Below are 18879 nucleotides of genomic sequence, written 5' to 3' on the forward strand. Positions count from 1 at the left end.
CTAAGGGCAGCCACTATAAGACTTCTAAAGAACTTTGGTCTCCACAATCTTTATCTTAAACTGAACATTCCCTTTCTATCAGTCCCAGGTCTTTCTGGACCAAACCAATGTATTTCTTAAATGTATTTGATTGATGTCTCATGCCTCCCTAAAATGTATAAAACCAAGCTGTGCCCCAACCACCTTGGGCACATGTTCTCAGGACCTCCTGAGGGCTATGTCACAGGCCATGATCACTCATATTTGACTCAGAATAAGTCTCTTCAAAATATTTTACAGAGTTTGACTCTTTTTGTCGACAGATGGATAAACTAGCTTTTGGGAATCAAGACTTTATTTATTTATTTTATTTATTTATTTTGAGATGGAATTTCGCTGTTGTCGCCCAGGCTGCAGTGCAGTGGTGTGATCTCGGCTCACTGCACCTTCTGCCTCCCATGTTCAAGCAATTCTCCTGCCTCAGCCTCCTGAGTAGCTGGGATTACAGGTGGCCACCACCATGCCCAGCTAATTTTTGTATTTTTAGTACAGATGAGGTTTTGCCATGTTGGCCAGGCTGGTCTCGAACTCCTGAACTCACATGATCCACCCACCTTGGCCTCCCAAAGTGCTGGGATTACAGGCATGAGCCCAGCTGAGAACCAAGACTTTATAGCTCATTAAAATAGATGTCTTTAAACAGTAGTTCCTACACATTGTGAGATTATTTTAAATTTTTTTAAAAATTTTAATTGTGGAAATTTAACCAAATAGAAAACAGTAAGTATGTGGAAGCAGGATTTATACTATTAAAAAATTATTGATATTAAACCATATAAAAACTAGGAGTGGTGGAGATTTTTCCTTTTTCTGAAATTCATGTCGCAGTTCTTTACTAGAATGCTGTCATGCACTGCATTATGCAGTTTTGGTCAACAATGACCTTCACATAAGAGAGTGGTCCCATAAAATTATAACACAGCTAAAAAGTTGCTATCTCCTAATGACGTTATAGCCATCAAGACATCATAGTAAGGGAGGAGACCACCCCTCATATTGTCTTATGCCCAATTTGTACCTCCAAAGAAAGAAGAAGTAAAAACTAAAAGGCAGAAATGGAATCCACAGGCAGATAGCCCAGCACTGTGCCCTGCGCCTGGTAGTTGAAAATCAACCCCTAACCTAACTGCTTGTATTATCCATAGATTTCAGACATTGTATGGAAAAGCATCGTGAAAATCCCTGTCCTGTTCTGTTCCGTTCTGATGACTGGTGCATGCAGCCCCCACTCACATACCCCCTGCTTGCTGAATCGATCATGACCCTCTCATGTGGACCACCTTAGAGTAGTCAGCCCTTAAAAGGGATAGGAATTGCTCACTCGGGGAGCTCGGTTTTCGGAGATGTGAGTCCGCCAATGCTCCCAGCTGAATAAAGCCCTTTCCTTCTACAGCTCAGTGTCTGAGGGGTTCTTGTCTGCAGCTCGTCCTGCTACAATAGTACAATGCATTGTTTACCCGTTTGTGGTGATGATAGTGTAAACAAATCTATGCACAGCCAGTCCTATTAAAGGACATACAATTATGTACAATACATAATACATGATAAGGAACTATGTTACTGGTTTATTTATTTACCAGGCTATACCTTATAGTTTTTATTGTTAATTTGGAGTGTACTCCTTCTACTTATAAAAATAAAAAGTTAGCTGTAAAACAAACTCAGGTAGATCCTTCAGGAGATATTCTAGAAGGCGTTATTGTCATAGGAGCTCCATACGTGTTACTGCTCCTGAAGACCTTCCAGTGGGACACACTGTGGAGGTGGAAGACGGTGACATTGGTGATCCTGACCCTGTGTAGGATAATGTGTGTATTTGTGTCTTTATTTTTAACAGGCAAGTTTAAAAAGCTAAAAAATATATTAAAGAATAAAAAAAGCTTATAGAAGAATAAGGATATAAAGAAAGAAAAGGAATTTAAAGAAAGAAAATGTTTTTGTATGCCTGTACAGTGTGCTTATGTTTTAAGCTGTGTTACTATAAAAGAGTCAAAAACTTTTAAAATATTAAAAAGTTTATGAAGTTAAAAAGTTATAGTAAGCTAAGGTGAATTTCTTATTGAAGAAAGACAGTTTTTTAATAAATTTATTGTAGCCTAAGTGTATTGTGTTTGTAAAGTCTACAGTAGTAAACAGCAATGTTCTAGGCCTTCACATTCACTTACCACTCACTCACTGACTCACCCAGAGCAACTTACAGCCTTGCAAGCTCTGTCCATGGTTAGTGTCCTATGCAAATGTACCATTTTTACCTTTTATCCAGTATTTTTACTGTACCTTTTCTATGTTTAGATACACATTTACTTACCATTGAGTTACAGTTGCCTACAGTATTCCAGTAACATGCTGTGCAGATTTGTTTCCTGGGAATAATAGGCTGTACCATACAGCCAAGATGTATAGAAGGCTACACCATTGAGATGTGTGTAACTACACTCAATGATGTTTGCACAGTGACGGAATCACCTAACGACACATTTCTCAGAATGCATGATTGCAGATTGTACAGTAAAGCGAATGTAGTACATTTTCCGTCTCTAGGGGCAATGCTTGTACTCCTGCATTAAATTTCCTGTGTAGCCTTTGAATTTGGGAACAAATGCACTGCTAAATGTTCACATTAGGTTCATAATTTGGAGACATAGGAAAGATTGAAATGTGCTGATTAATCTTTAAAATATGAAAAAAAAAAAACAAAAAAAGGAGGCCGGGCATGGTGGCTCACACCTGTAATCCCAGCACTTTGGGAGGCTGAGGCGGGTGGATCACCTGAGGTCAGGAGTTCAAGACCAGCCTGGGCAACATGGTGAAACCCCGTCTCTACTACAAATACAAAAATTAGCTAGGAGCGGTGGAACGTGCTTGTAATCCCAGCTTCTCAGGAGGCTGAGGCAGGAGAATCACTTGAGTCCAGGAGGCAGAAGTTGCAGTGAGCCGAGATTGCACCATTGCACTCCAGCCTGGGTGACAGAGCGAGACTCTGTCTCAAAAAAAACAAAAAAGAAAAGAAATGTACTCATGTACTTTACCAAATGGCTAAAGCTTAGATTCTTTTCATTTTGTTCTCACTTTTTGAGCACCTATTGTAGGCATCAGGAATCCTAGGTCCTAAAAATGCAATATAGTGGGGTCATGTCTAATGTGAGGGTTTTGTTCTAAAGTCAGCTTGTTAGATGAACATCAGGAAAATCAGTGTTGTACTAACACCAAGTGTTGCTGAGATGTGGGATAGCAGGAACTATTAGATGCTGCTGATAGGAGTGTAAATTGGTACAACTCATGAAATCAACCAGGTAATTAGTAACCTATTCAACTTAAGATGAGCACACCCAACAATTCATCAATTACATTCCTAGATACATACCCTGCAGAAGGTCTTGCACAGTGCATCAGGAGACATGTATCAGGATGTTCATAGCAACATTTTTATTTTGGTAACAACAAAAATAACCTGTCTGTTGATAGGAGGATGGATGGACAAAAGAGCACCATACAGCAATGAGAATGAATGAACTTTAACTATACATATGAATATGGTTGAGTTTCACCAGTACAGCAAAAACTAGGAAGTCACATATGCATAGCCACAGTAGGATTCCATTTACAAAAAATAGGCAAAAGTAAGCAAGATACTGTTTAAGGGTTTATCCCTACATAGTAAAACTGTAAAGAAAAGCAAGACAATGAAAACACAAAATTCAGGATAGTAAATACCTCTGGGAGGAGGGAGAAGAATGCCTTCAGAAGGGTACAGGAGGTGCCAATGTATTTTATCTTTAGATGACTGGTGGATAAATAGGTGTGCAACTTACCATTATTCTTGAAATGCTACATACTTGTTTTATATACTTCTGACGAGAAGACTTGATTTTCACCTTCCATCTCTCTCTGACTCACACTGAAAGGTATGGCAGGCTGTGGCACCAGTGTAAATTGGCACAATTGTAATTTCTTTCTCCTGTGTTCCGCATACCTCGTTTCCTTATTCCTTTATCACCTCTTCCCCATCCTCCTCCCCTCTTCCTACCTAGTGAGCATAGCTAAATGATGTAGTCCTCAAAAAATTGATGTGCCCCTGCTCTGCCCTGCATTACAGGATTCCTGGAAAGCATCCCTGGAGCTGCAGAACTTTGTGGATCTATACAAAAATCTAAGCCTGGAAAAAAATACAAAGATTTAATGGTTTCCACAGACAAGTGAGATCTTTCACTCCCCAAACTCCTTCCTCCAGCCCCTCACACCCACCATTCTACTTTCTGTCTCTATGAGTTTGACTGTTTTATGTGCCTTTTATAAGTGGAATCATATCCAATATTTGTCCTTTTGTATCTGACTTGTTTCACTTTGCATAATTTTTTTCATTTTGCCATTTTTTTCCCAACTTTTATTTAGATCTGGGGGTACATGTGCAGGTTTGATATATGGATATATCATGTGATGCTGAGGCCTGAGGTATGAATAATCCCATCACCCAGGCACTGAGCATAGTTCCTAATAGGTAATTTTTCAGTCCTTACCCCCTTTCCTCTTTCCTCCCTCTAGTAGTCCCCAGTGTCTATTGTTCCCAACTTTATGTCCGTGTGTACTCAATGTTTAGCTTCTACTTATAGGTGAGAACATGAAGTATTTGGTTTTCTGTTTCTCTGTTAGTTCACTTAGGATAATGGCTTCCAGCTGCATCCATGGTGCTGCAAAGGACATGATTTTGTTCCTCTTTTATGGCTGCATAGTATTCCATGGTGTACATGTACCACATTTTCTTTATCCCTCCACTGTTGGCAGGTGTCCAGATTGACTCCATGTCTTTGCTATTGTAAAAAGTACTGCAATTAACATACTGTCTTTTTGGTAGAATGATTTCTTTTCGTTTTGATATATACCCAGTAATGGGAGTACTGGGTCACATTATAGTTCTATATTTAATTCTTTGAGAAATCTCTAAACTGCTTTCCACAGTGGCTAAACAAATTTACATTCCCACCAACAGGGTATAAGCATTCCCTTTTCTCTGCAGCCTCACCAACATCTGTTATTTTTTTGAGTTTTTAATAATAACCATTCTGACTGGCATGAGATGGTATCTCATTGTCGTTTTGATTTGCATTTCTCTGATGATTAGTGATGTTGAGCATTTTTTCACATATTTGTTGACCAGTTGTATGTCTTCCTCTGGGAAGTGGCTGTTATGCTTTTGCCCGCTTTTTGATGTGGTTATTTGTTTTTTGCTTGCTGAATTATGTTTCTTATAGATTTTGGATATTAGTCCTTTGTCAGGTGCAGTTTGTGAAAATTTTTCCCATTCTGTAAGTTGTCTGTTCACTCTGTTGTTAGTTTATTTTGCTGTACAGAAACTCTTTAGTTTATTTAGGTCCTATTTGTCAATTTTTGTTTTGGTGCAATTGCTTTTGAGGACTTAGAGATAAATTCTTAGCCGAGGCCGATGTCCAAAATGGTATTTTCTAGGTTTTCTTTTAGGATTTTTATAGTTTGAGGTGTTACACTTAAATCGTTAATCCATCTTGAGTTAATTTTTGTATATGGTGAAAGGTAGGAGTCCAATTTTATTCTTCTGCATATGGCTAGCCAGTTATCCCAGCACCAGTTCTTGAAGAGGGATTCCTTTCTCCATTGCTTATTTTTGTTGGCTTTGTTGAAGATTAGATAGTTGTAGGTGTGTGGTTTTATTTCTGGGTTCACTATTTTGTTCCATCGGTCTATGTGTCTGTTTTAGTACCAGTACTATACTGTTTTGGTTACTGTAGCCTTGTAGTATAGTTTGAAGTCAGGTAATGTGCTGCCTCCAGCTTTGTTATTTTTAGCACAATGTATTCAAGGTTCATCCATGTTGTAGCATTTGTCAGAATTTTCTTCCTTTTGAAGCCTGAGTAATATTCCATTGTATAGATATACACATTTGTCTACTTAGTCATCCATCGATAGTCACTGGGGTTGTTTCTACCTTTTGGCTATTGCGAATTATGCTGTTATGAACATAGATGTACAAATATCTGTTCAAGCCCCTGCTTTCTGTTCTGTGGGGTATATACCTAGAAATGGAATTTCAGAATTCTTGTTTTTAATATGGCCAGATTTTTAAACTTAATCCTCACAGCCAGATACCCACAAAAGATAGCTTGAGTGGTATTTAAATCTACAACTTGAAAAGTCTCTAATTATCTAGACCAGGGGTCCCCAACCCCTGGGCCGTGGACCGGTACTGGTCCGTGGCCTGTTAGGAACCGGGCCACACAGAAGGGGGCCAGTGGCAGGTGAGCCAGCATTACTGCCTGAGATTTGCCTCCTGTCAGATCAGTGGTGGCATTAGATTCTCATGGGAGTGAGAACCCTATTGTGAACTGCACATGCGAGGGACCTGTGTTGCATGCTCCTTGTGAGAATCTAACTAATGCCTAATCTGAAGTGGAACAGTTTCATCCTGAAACCATCCCCCAAACCCCAGTGGTGGAAAAATTGTCTTCCATGAAACCGGTTCCTAGTGCCCAAAAGGTTGGAAACCGCTGATCTAGACCACTCCCAGCTAAATAAATATATATGGGGTAAGAAAACAAGTCATGTAAATTTCACTGAAATTTAAAAATACTTATTAGAGGAAATTTTAGTACATAATTGCTATATATTAAGCTTCTATACTATTCAAAATGGAACCTGTCCTAGCCCACAAGTAAATCTATCCCAAGATGCGTATATTTTACCGTATTAATTGAATCTTAATACATAACAAATAGAGCAAGTATCTTCTTTGATTTTTTTTCACTGTGTTCGGTATGGACCAAATCCATACACATGTGCAGCTCTTTAGCTGTGAGCTGTCAATTAGGTTTGCTATAAAAGATGCAACACTTAGGGAGCTGTCAGTCAATGCTGTTGTGATGCTTGAAGCATCATTTCTCCAAGTTTAGCTGTCAAAAATAAAACAAATTTACATGAGACCTAAAGGTAGATTGATCGCACCGCTTGCTGTGCATTGAAAATGTCTTCGAAAGTCCCCAGGTTCAGAGACAATATGCTTAAGGTCAGTGTTTCTTTGGCCATGTTTGTAATTATTTTACATAGACTTTGTTATCATTATTTTTTAAAGTGGAGGCCAGGCACAGTAGTGTGCATCTGTAGTTCCAGCTACTTAAGAAGGCTTGACTCCAGGGGTTTGAAAGCAGCCTGGGCAACATAGTGGGATCCCATCTCAAAAAACAAACAAACAAAAAGCCCCCTAAAAGTGCATGTAGACAATGAAAGTAGTTGTTGTGAAATGGTGATGGGATTGTAGTGCCTCCCTATTTGAAATAATAGTGTGTAGACAATTTCTATGGTGTTATGGACATCTCTTTCACACATGGATTTGGAGTCAATGTAGGACTACCTTGTGATGAACACAGTAGAGGTAAAGGAAATCTGGCAGAAGAGAACTAAATGACCACAATTGCAGACTGGATTTATTCAGGATACCAGGACTTTCTGAATGAAAGAAATGAATGTGAATAAGGAACATAACTAAAATCAATAAAATCATGAAGGGCGTAGTGAAAATAAATAAGACTTAATCAAATTTCAGAAACTAGAACCAAAGTGAAGCTGCTTCAAGCATAAAAGAGAGGAAGTACCACTTTACACAGCAGGGAGGCAACTTAAAAATCACATTGTCCCTAAGAAGTGGATGCAGCCTGAAAATATAAGCAGAAGATGGTGATTCAGAACCCAAAAATGAGAAACATTCTGAAGTGGGTAATTTTCATTCTTTTTTTTTTTTTTTTTTTTTTTTGAGATGGGAGTCTCGCTTTCGTTGCCCAGGCTGGAGTAATGGCATGATCTCGGCTCACTGCAACCTCCACCTTCCAGGTTTCAGCAATTCTCTTGCCTCAGCCTCCCAAGTAGCTGGGGTTATAGGTGCTCACCACTATAGCCAGCTAATTTTTGTATCTGTAGTAGAGATTGGGTTTCACCACGTTGGCCAGGCTGGTCTCAAACTCCTGACCTCAGGTGATCTGCCCACCTTGGCCTCCAAAAGTGCTGGGATTACAGGCGTGACCCACTGCACCCAGCCAATTCAATTTTCATTCTTAATCTTTTTTTAAAATTTATTTATTTATTTTTATTTTTAGATGGAGCCTTGCTCCGTCACGCAGGCTGGAGTGCAGTGGTGCAATCTCAGCTCACTACCACCTCCACCTCCAGGGTTCAAGCAATTCTCCTGCTTCAGCCTCCCGAGTAGCTGGAATTACAGGCACATGCCACCACGGCCAGCTAATCTTTTTTTTTTTTTCTTTTTGTATTTTCAGTAGAGAAGGGGTTTCACCACGTTGGCCAGGCTGGTCTCAAACTCCTGTCCTTAGGTGATTCACCTGCCTTGTTCTCCCAAAGTGTCGGGATTACAGGCGTGAGCCACCGTGCCTGGCCTCATTCTTGATCTTTTGAGGAAGCAAAGGTAAGAGCGACATATCTCTTGTGTGTCTATCAGAGAAAGAGTATTGATTGAAATGTACCATGGGATGCAATTCTAAGAAATACAATAGAGAATAACATAAATTATACATATATGTGCATATAAACAACACACATTATATTTAACATTAAAAATTTTAAAGAACATTATGTAACATTCAATGGCTAGGCATGGTGGCTCACGCCTGTAATTCCAGCAATTTGGGAGGCCGAGGCAGGTGGATCACCTGAGGTCAGGAGTTCAAGACCAGTCTGGCCAACAAAGTGAAACACCGTCTCTACTAAAAATACAACATTAGCTGGTGTGGTGGTACATTCCTGTAATCCCAGCTACTTAGGAGGCTGAGGCAGGAGAATCACTTGAACCTGGAAGGCGGAGGTTGCAGTGAGCTGAGATTGCGACATTGAACTCCAGTATGGTCAACAAGAGTGAAACTCAGTCTCAAAAAAAAAAAAAAAAGAAAGAAAGAAAAAATTCAATGGCATTAATTGAGTACTGAGTACCTTAAAGGTTTTATCTCTGTTAGTCATAAAATACCATCCCTGTGAGGAAGGTACTGTTAGTATCCTCGCATTAGACATAATGAAGCTGAAGCGTCTCCTAGTCCTAGCACCTCATCCTCGCCTTTATCCATGTCATCTGCCCTCTGTAGCCCTTCTCTTTAGGGACCCAGCTTACTTGTCCTCCTACTTCAGCACTCAAGCCCCACTGGTTAACTCTGCCTGCTGTTCTCACAGTTATCACCTATGCCATCTCCTGTGTAAGGACATGAGATTCTATTTGTCTAGGTTGCTCTTTGGAACTGAAAATCTGGCAACCCTTCAGCTATGGTTTCTATGGCCTGAACAGTGTTGGGGGTGTGTGTGAAATTTAAACGTGGGTGCTATGATTGATCACACAACGTCCCTTCACCATGTCCCCAGCACCCGTGGTGTTCCCACATTAACAAGACAGCCTTGCATTCTACAGTGCCTATCATGAGTTCAACACATGCACACTTGGCAGATGCAAGCATGAACCCCAGAATTGTTCAGGCTTTGCCTACTCCATGAGGGATTGGAGTGCTGGGGCTAAAAGACCCCCGGGATTCTTCCAGGAAGGTCAACTGGGAGACTGGATATTTCACAATTTGGAGACGTGGACAATCCTGCCCAGCATTCCTGCTGACTTTGCTGCCCTGCTGGAAAGTAGAAATTTGGTACTTTAGGAATTAAAGTAAGAATTTAATCTATACAAAGGTGATTTTATCTCTATCAACCAATATTTAGTGACACATGCTTTGCAAGGCTCTGTTGTCAAGAACCATCTAGGTGTTAAGATGATACCTGCCTTTGAGAGGCTTATTAGCTTATAGAAAAAGAAAAGATATTTACATGAATATGATAATTCTAGGAAGACCATGATAGAGTCAAGAAAAAATTGCAAAGTAAGTTGGGAGTTCAAGAAGGAAAACATTACTTCCTGCCAAATGGTTCAAGATGGTTTTATTTCCTAAATGTTTTATAGAGTTGCAAATCAAAATAAAGAAACTGTGTAATTCATTTTTTTACTCTTATGCGGAACCACTTCTAAATGCTCTCTGAAAGCAATTAACTCATCCCATTTTATAGTACCTACAAAGTAGAATCTTCTATCTCAATTTATCAAATCATATGATTAACAATTATTCTTCAGTAACCTTAAATGATTCTTAAGCATTTGCATGCCACCTTTCTTATTTCCACTGGAGAAACATTCTTGGCCCATTTTCCAAGTGTTTTCCAAAATCAAGTATCATATCTGATATTTAAAATTGTGTCCAATTTCAATGAGCATATCACAGCCTAGTGTGTGATTAAACTATCTCATCTCTTTATGAACAGAGTTTGCTGTGATTAAATTGTAAACACCTGCATGATGTTATTTTGACTTTAGACTCAAAGGAACATTTTATCCTGGGAAATACAGACTTCCTGAAACAAGCATATCAGTTTTCTATTAGCATTACATTCTTAATGACCTTTGAAGCTTAGAAACATTTGTGTTTATATGGCAAATCCATGTTTTCCTGTCATCTAAATTATGTGTCCAGCGCTATTTAGATATAGATTGCTGACCTCAGGGCATGCACTTGTCAAATATTCATATTCTCAGTAACTTCTTATCCAGTCGGCAAAGTGTTTCTTTATGTTGTCAAAATTAGAGTTCACTGTAGAAATTCAACAAACTCGTGCAGTTTATAGCAGGGAAGTTAAAACTGATAGGACAAATTAGCATAACTTCTAGATTTATATGTATATACATTTGGCTCATTATTGGAAAGAGAGAATGTTAAAAAAGCAGTGGAATTGTAGCTTTTGCCATCTTTTATTTCTTGTGTGTGCTGTAATCACACAAAAAATCATCAGTATTTTAGATGCACACCATCCTAGCAACAGAGAGAGATTCCCACTAAATAGTAGGCACAAGCATTGGCTCAGAAACAGCACATCCATTGTGGTCAGTTGCAGGCAATGGAAGGAGCTCTAACTGGTTTCAGTGAAAGGAATTTATACCAGGTATTAACTATACAAAATTATAGTAAGGGAAGCTGGGTCATGCCTTAGCTGAACTTTGGGAACACCTGTAGTCCCTGAAATGACACGGCCTCTGCCATGAACTGCACCAACCAAGGGATATCTTATTCTCTGCCCACCTATTCCTACTTAATTCAGTTCCAAATCCAAGTCTCGTGTGTCTCTGTCAGTAGAAACTAAATCAAGTCTAGAACTCTAGCTCACAAGAGTCTTTAACTTTTCACCATTAAGTGTATAGTAGGAAAGTTTTTTTTTTTAACTGTTTTACTCATTGCTGTAATTCCTAACAGTTTTCCAAACAGTATCCAGTGCCTAGAACCTGGGACATAAATGTTTTTGAAGGAGTGAATTGGAATGGATGTTGAGCAAGCTAATCCACAGTTTTTGTAACAACCGCTTAATGAGGATATTGCAGAGGGGTCTTAAATGTCTACTAGATGGTTTCGATGAGAGGAATTTGAGGTCATTTTCAAATGCTTTGAGGGCAGGATCCATGTCTGTTTTGTTTATATTGTATCCCCAATCCAAAACATGCCTGGCATATACAAGGCAATCAATAAACACTTGGTAGAATGAGTGACTGTGTAACACGTAAGTTGCCTTTTTCTCCTATATTCTTCCATTTTTTTGGTGTCATATAGATATTTATGACAAAATATATTCGTATTATATTTTGTCATTATTTTCAGTGGCAAAAACTGCAATGACTTTTGCACAAACCAAATATTATCTTTTATAATTTTATCATTGAGTTTCCTCTTTCTAATTTGAGGATGTGTACACATTGAGAATTTATATGTTTTTGTGCACTTTCTCTATACCGACAGCTAACTTTATTTTGGTGCTTAGTTAACTCAGGGAAGGACTGGCTGTTACAGGGACTGTGTGTGGTTGTCTAATGGGTTCATGTCTGTTTTTACTGCACAGAAAATTATCATTGAATATTTTTACCCTCACAGAAGATGTCTTCCTTTTAACCTTAGAAAATGGTACCTTAGCAGCACACCAACATGGCACAAGTATATATATGTAACAAACCTGCACATTATGCACATGTACCCTAGAACTTAAAGTATAATAATAATAAAAAAATAGCATTTTTTTAAAAAAAGAAAAATTAACATCATTTACTCTGAAGAAAGAGTAAATTTTTAAAAGTCATGTTTATAAAATAATACTTTCATAGCTTATATATTTAATGTCATATTTTAAATGGATTTTGTAATCAATAAAATGATGTCATATCCAATCAAAACAAAAGGAAAAAAAAAAAAGAAAATGGTACCTTAGCTCTCGAAGGAAGGCAAACGCAGCATGATTAATTGGATTACAATGGTCATAATGACAGTTTTCGAAGGAGCAAGTCCTTGATTCAGCTTTGTGTCTGAGATATCGGGCTTAACAAGGAGAAGTGCCGGTTGTTTGGCCCGTGGTCCCTTATGACCATATTCACAATAGGGGTTTTTTCCTACATATTTTTTACTTATAAAGAACAACCGATTTTTTTCCTTTCCTAAAAAAAAATTCATTGGTGTTTTACTTTCTGTTCAGATATGTGTAGAAACCTCCATTTTATTTTGCGTGCAGAGCCAGCATCTGTGTATTTCTATAAACGAAGTATTATAATGATTATTTAATTGAAATATCCAAAGTTCAGCACCTTTAAGAATTAAAGTGAATTTCTTGCACATTACACACAGCTCCATGTTTTATTTTACAGGCTTCTACTGTGTAAGATTTTTTGTCAAAATTAGATTTATAACTAAGAACTAAATTCATACTTTTATTATTCAATAATTTATGTTTTTCATAGTTTACCTTGAGTCTCACAATGACCTAATTAGATTTAAAACATACCAGAAACTGTTAAGTTTGGATACACTGGCTTGCATGTTTTAAACACTAAAAACAATGGAAAGGTGTTATTTTAACATCAAAAAAGAGAAAAAGTGCTACCTATTTATATTGTGAAAATTAAATACTTCAAAAGAAAACAAAAATGTTATCTAGATTGGTCGAGAAAACAGAATAACTTCTTAAATTTCTTAGATGTTCTTAATTTCTTCACACACACACGCACACACACACACACACACACACACAGAGGGAGACAGAGAGACAGAGAGAGAAAAAAAATCTAAAATACTCTCAATAATATGAGAAAATCTTTTAAAAGTTTTTGAAATAATTTCATCACCACAAACACTAATTTGCCCTAAGGATTGGTATCCACATTTCATGGAATGTTCCTTTGGCCAGATGGATCAAGTTTATTCTTCAAATTCAGAATAAGAGTGAGTGAATGAGGATTTAGAAAAAAAACAATTTGCTGAGATATTCCTTCTATCATTTCCTTGCCATTTTCCTTGCTTGGCTTATTATCCTCTCCACATAAACCATTTCTCTCTCAGCTTGATAGTGATGTCTCTTTAATTTTATCTTTTTAAAAAATTGTGGTAAAATATACGAAACATAAAATCTCCCATTTTACCTGTCTTGAAGTGCACATTTAGTACTATTAAGCACTTTCATATTGTTGTGCAACCATTATCACCTTCCAAGAGTTCCTCCTGGAACTCTTTTTATTTTACAAAACTGAAACTCTGAGCCCATTAAACAAAAATTCACCATTCCCCCTTTCCTCTCAGTCCTTGGCAACTATCATTCTACTTTGTGTCTCTTTCAGTTTGACAACTCAAGGAAACTTATACAAGTGAAATCAGACAGTAGTTGTATTTTTGTGACTGGCTTAGTTTGCTTAGCTTGATTCCTCAAGGTCCATCCATGTTGTAGCATGTATCAGAATTTCCTTCTTTTTTCGGGCTGAATAATATTCCATTGTATGGATATGCCATATATTTTTTATCCATTCATCTATTGAAGGACTCTTGGGTCATTTCCACATTTGGGCTATTGTGAATAATGCTGCTATGTGGTTACTATTTGCATCAAAAATATTTTTCCAGCCTTTCACTTTCAACCTATTTGTGTCTCTAGAGTTAAAGTGAGTCTCTTATAAACAGCGTATAGTTGGATTGTTTTATTTTTCTGTATTCTGCTAATCTCTGTCTTTTGACTGGAGATCAATTTAATTTAATCCATTTACATTCAAAGTAGTTACTGATAAGGAGGGACTTCTGTCATTTTTCTTTGTTTTCTTTTTTATTTTTATTTTTATTTTTTTTGAGACAAAGTCTTACTCTGTCACCTAGGCTGGACTGCAGTGATATGATCTCAGCTCACTGAAACCTCTGCCTCCCAGGTTCAAGCGATTCTCCTGCCACAGCCTCCTGAGTAGCTGGCATTACAGGGACCTGCCGCCGCACCTGGTTAATTTTTGTATTTTTTAGTAGAGACAGGGTTTCACCATGTTGGCCAGGCTGGACTTGAACTCCTGACCTCAAGTGATCTACCTGCCTTGGCCTCCCAAAGTGCTGGGATTACAGGCGTGAGCCACTGCACCCAACCTATTTTCTATATGTCTTATAGATTCTTTGGTTCCTCATTTCCCAGATTGCTGTCTTTTTTTGTTTTTAATTGATTTTTTTGTAGTGAAACATTTTAATTGTCCTCTCATTTTCTTTTGTGTGTATATTCTATAGATATTTTCCTTACGGTTACCATGTAGATTACATTTAACATCCTAAAGTTATAATCCACTTGTTTGAATTTATACCAGGTTAGCTTCAATAACAAATAAAGCTCTTCTCCTTTAACTGCTCAGTCCCCACCCTTTTATAGTGATTGATATAACAAATTACATCTTTGTATGTTATGTATTCAAAAACACAAACCGATAATTGTGTTGTTATGCATTAGCCTCTTAAATTATTTAGAAAACAAAGTGTGGAGTTACAAATCAAAGTTACAATTACACTAACTTTTATACTAATAATTTTTAAATATGTATGAGTCCCTTAAATCATGTACAAAAACAAAAAGTAGAGTTACAAACTGGTGTTACAACACTAGCTTTTATAATTGCCCACGTATTTACCTTCACTGACATCTTTATTTCTCCATACAGCTTTGAGATCCTGTCTGGTGTCCTTTATTTCAACCCGCAGTAGTCTTTATAGCAGTTCTTGAAGGGCAGGTCTAGTGATTACAAACTCCTCACTTTTGTTTATCTGGAAATCTCTTACTTTCTCCTACATTTTTGAAGGACATTTTTGCTAAAGATAGGATTCTGTTGGCAATCTTTCTTTCAGCCCTTTGAATATATCAGCCCACTGACTTCTGGCCTCTGAAGTTTCCAATGAGAAATCTGCTGACCATCTTATTGAGGATACTTATATTTGACAAATTGCTTCTCTTTTGCTGCTTTCAGGATTCTCTTTGCCTTTGGCTTTCTACAGTTTGATTATAGTTTGCCTTGGTGTGGGTCTCTGTTCATCTATTTGGAGTTTGTCAAGCTTCTTGAATATTTATTTTCATGTCTAAATATAATATTTATATTTGTGTCACCTTTAGGAAGAGTTCATCCGCTATTTCTTTGAATAATTTCTCTGCCACATTCTCTTCTTCTTTTAGTCTCCCACAATACATATGTTGGTCTGCTAGATGCCCCACAGGACCCTTAGAATCTGTTCAGTTTTCATGAATCTTTTTTTTCCTGTTGCTCAGACTCAATAATTTCAATTGCGCCACCTTCAGGTTCACTTATTCTTTCTTCTTCTTGCTCAAATCTGCCTTTGAATCCCAAGGGAATTCTTTTTTTTTTTTTTTTTTTTTTTTGACAAGGTCTTGCTCGGTGGCTCAGGCTAGAGTGCGCTCAGGCTAGAGTGCGGTGGTGCAATCCCAGCTCTCTGCAACCTCCGCCTCCCGGGTTCAAGTGAGTCTCCTGCCTGCCTCAGCCTCCTAAGTAGCTGGAATTACAGGCATGAGCTACCATGCCTGGCTAATCTTTTGTATTTTTAGTAGAGACAGGGTCTCACCATGTTGCCTAGGCTGGTCTCGAACTCCTGAGCTTGGGCAATACGCCCACCTTGGCCTCCCAAAGTGCTGGGATTACAGGCATGAGCCACTGAGCCCAGCTCCTAGTGAATTTTTCTTTTTTCTTTTTCATTTATTTATTTATTTATTTATTTGAGACAGAGTCTCACTCTGTCACCCAGGCTGGAGTGCAGTGATGTGATCTTGGCTCACTGTAACCTCCTGTTTCATATTTCAAAACAATAAAATATTCTCCATGTAAATCTCTGCAAAATTCTTAATAGCTTATCCCTGCACCAGTTAAATAATTTTTCAATAAACACCAAGTAATATATTAATAGGGAAAAAAGGATGACTTTTTTTTTGCCGAAAGCAAGACATTTTTTCTATTAACATGTTATTGTATTGAGAGGCAGAATGTTTTGTTTTCCAGATCATAAGCAAAAGCCATCTTAACAAAGGAACTACATCTTTTTGCAAGTGCTATCAATATTGAGACTGTTCTCTATGCCAAAGTTTCTTAACATTGGCTACATGTACAGGCTGAAAAGACACATGTTGAAAAGAGACATGTGTGGTCCCAGGCCTAGAGATTCTGGTTGAATGATCTGGGGTGTGACTTGGGCTTTGGGATTTCTAAATGTTTCCCAAATAATTCTAATGGGCATAGGAATCTCTGCTCTATGCCTTTTTTTCTCTGATGGCCATGAGCATGCTACTTAACATATGATGCTCAGATTTTTAAATATTTTTCCTTTATGACAGAGCTCATGATTTCTGCATGCACATTTATCCTTATATTATAATTCCAGGCATATTGTCACATGCCATACATTTTATGTGAACAGACAAGGTATTCTTCCATTCTCGCAAGGAAAATTTTGGGTTATTTTTAAGTAGGTCATGGTGGTTCAAGAATCGTTTGGGGATCACTTGCAGATGGAATGACATAGTGGGTTCAGTGTAATTTCTGATCCATGAGGATCCAGAAAGCACTCCCTAACAATTGCTCATTTTTCCACTTAAGGCTGCAACCTGAGCCAAGAAGCAAATACTGGGTCAAGAATAAAAGTAACCTAAGTCGTCTTTTAAGGAGTAGTCTCTCTAGTGCGAAATGGAGGCCAATAGCTGCATCAAGGCAGCGCTTTTCTGCATACACTAATTCTGAAGCTGAATAAAAGGCTTCATTTTCCAGAGCTGTCAGTCTGGTGCCTTTCTCAACAATTAGATTTACTAAAGAATTTTATAGAGAAAAAAGAGAGAGAGAGAGAAATTAAGCAAAATGTCCAGATGTCATCTGTTAAAAATGCTTTATTGAGACAATAAACAAATAACATCAGCAAGTACTAAAATTTTAATTAAAATATGATTTACAATGTTGCTATACACCACTAGAATCTTTCTTATTGATGGAAAATAAGATTGCTTTGCTTGTATCCTTAGGACACTCAAACACCCCATTTGACTTTGTGGGTCTCCCATCCAAGTCTTATAATGTCTTTTCCATGCCCATGAGCATGAACATTTTCTTCAACACTTTAAAACACAATGGCAGTATCAATCGTTCCCTTTCATTGCTGGCTACATCACTAAAGATGTGTATATTATGTTCTCTTGCCTTCTGCTCAGAAAAATCTAAGTATTGCATTTCTGTCAATTCATTGATTGAAGAGCTTCCCCTCAGAATGTTGACAGCTGTTTCAGACATTTATAAAATAACTTGGATAACAGCTGCAAATGGATTGGCTAAAGATTTCGAACCATGTAATTAGCATTCATCAAATGCACACATTTCCATTGAAAAACCTCTTCAACCCAAAAGTTGACTATCAGGAAGCTGATAATTCTTGCTAAGTCTCCAAACAGGACTTGCTAATGCTTAACCCTCCATTAGCTGATTTTCGATGGAGCATATTACTGTATTTACTACTAAATAATTTAATATTAAATGCTGTCTGTAACTAACACTGCTTTAATTTTTGTCCTTTGTCCATCTAGACACTCATCCATGTGAGACTGATATCAGGTAAAAAATTAACATAAATACATATATCACACACAAAAATAAAAAAAGATGATAACTCATCGTGGTGTGTGATGATCTCTTAATGATATAATGCACTGATAAATCCTGTGTACGTGAGCATATGTAATTCCCCAGGTATAAGGTGAAAATAAACCTTGTCACCTAATTAATTACCCTTATGTACATAAAAAATAGTCTTAGTAGAACATGAAAATGTTTATGTATTTTAATCACCACTATATTAAGAAGTGCAATAAAATCCTAGAGGTAAACACCCAAATATCAGTGATTGTTGCTCAGCGTAGCATGAATATAAAAGACTTTTTCTTCTTCCTATATATTGTAAATATATTATTTGAGCATGTAATTCTTATATAATTGAAAAAATAAACTTTATATTAGAGTGCTTTGAGTACCTGAGGGAAGTACAAGCATACCTTCAGAGCCAAGGAAACCACTGGTCTACTTAAACCTCTTGAAAGCATCTTCAGTTTAAAAGGAACTTCCTAAGGGACGAGGTTCCTACAGATAGATAAACAGATCATACACTGTTTGTTGCATAAATATTTCAGTACCTATGAAAAGACTAGTGTCCTACAAAGAATAAAGATACTCAAACATAGACTCACATTTAAAAATACATGATTATATTTGATATTAGAAATATGACTGCAAATCTGAATATCCATGGAGCAAAACTTTAGAGACCTGGAAGAAGGGATACTGCTTTTCAAGACCACCTGTAAGTATTTCCAAATCTGTGCATTTGTTCACCAACTCAGTCTACTAGAAATTTCCTTCCTTACCATCCTATTTAAATCCCTTAGGGTCTGTTTTAAATCTTGCTTCTTGAAAGTGTTTGTGTA

At 37.5% G+C, this 18879-nt stretch overlaps 1 long non-coding RNA gene across 1 annotated transcript in view; it reads left to right on the forward strand.

Moving 5' to 3' along the window:
* LOC103877189 overlaps positions 1-18879 on the forward strand; it is a 148574-nt gene that overhangs the window by 1842 nt on the left and 127853 nt on the right. The gene's annotated exons all lie outside the window — the stretch shown is intronic.

Source organism: Papio anubis, chromosome 14, assembly GCF_008728515.1.
Source record: "Papio anubis isolate 15944 chromosome 14, Panubis1.0, whole genome shotgun sequence".
NCBI lineage: Eukaryota > Metazoa > Chordata > Mammalia > Primates > Cercopithecidae > Papio > Papio anubis.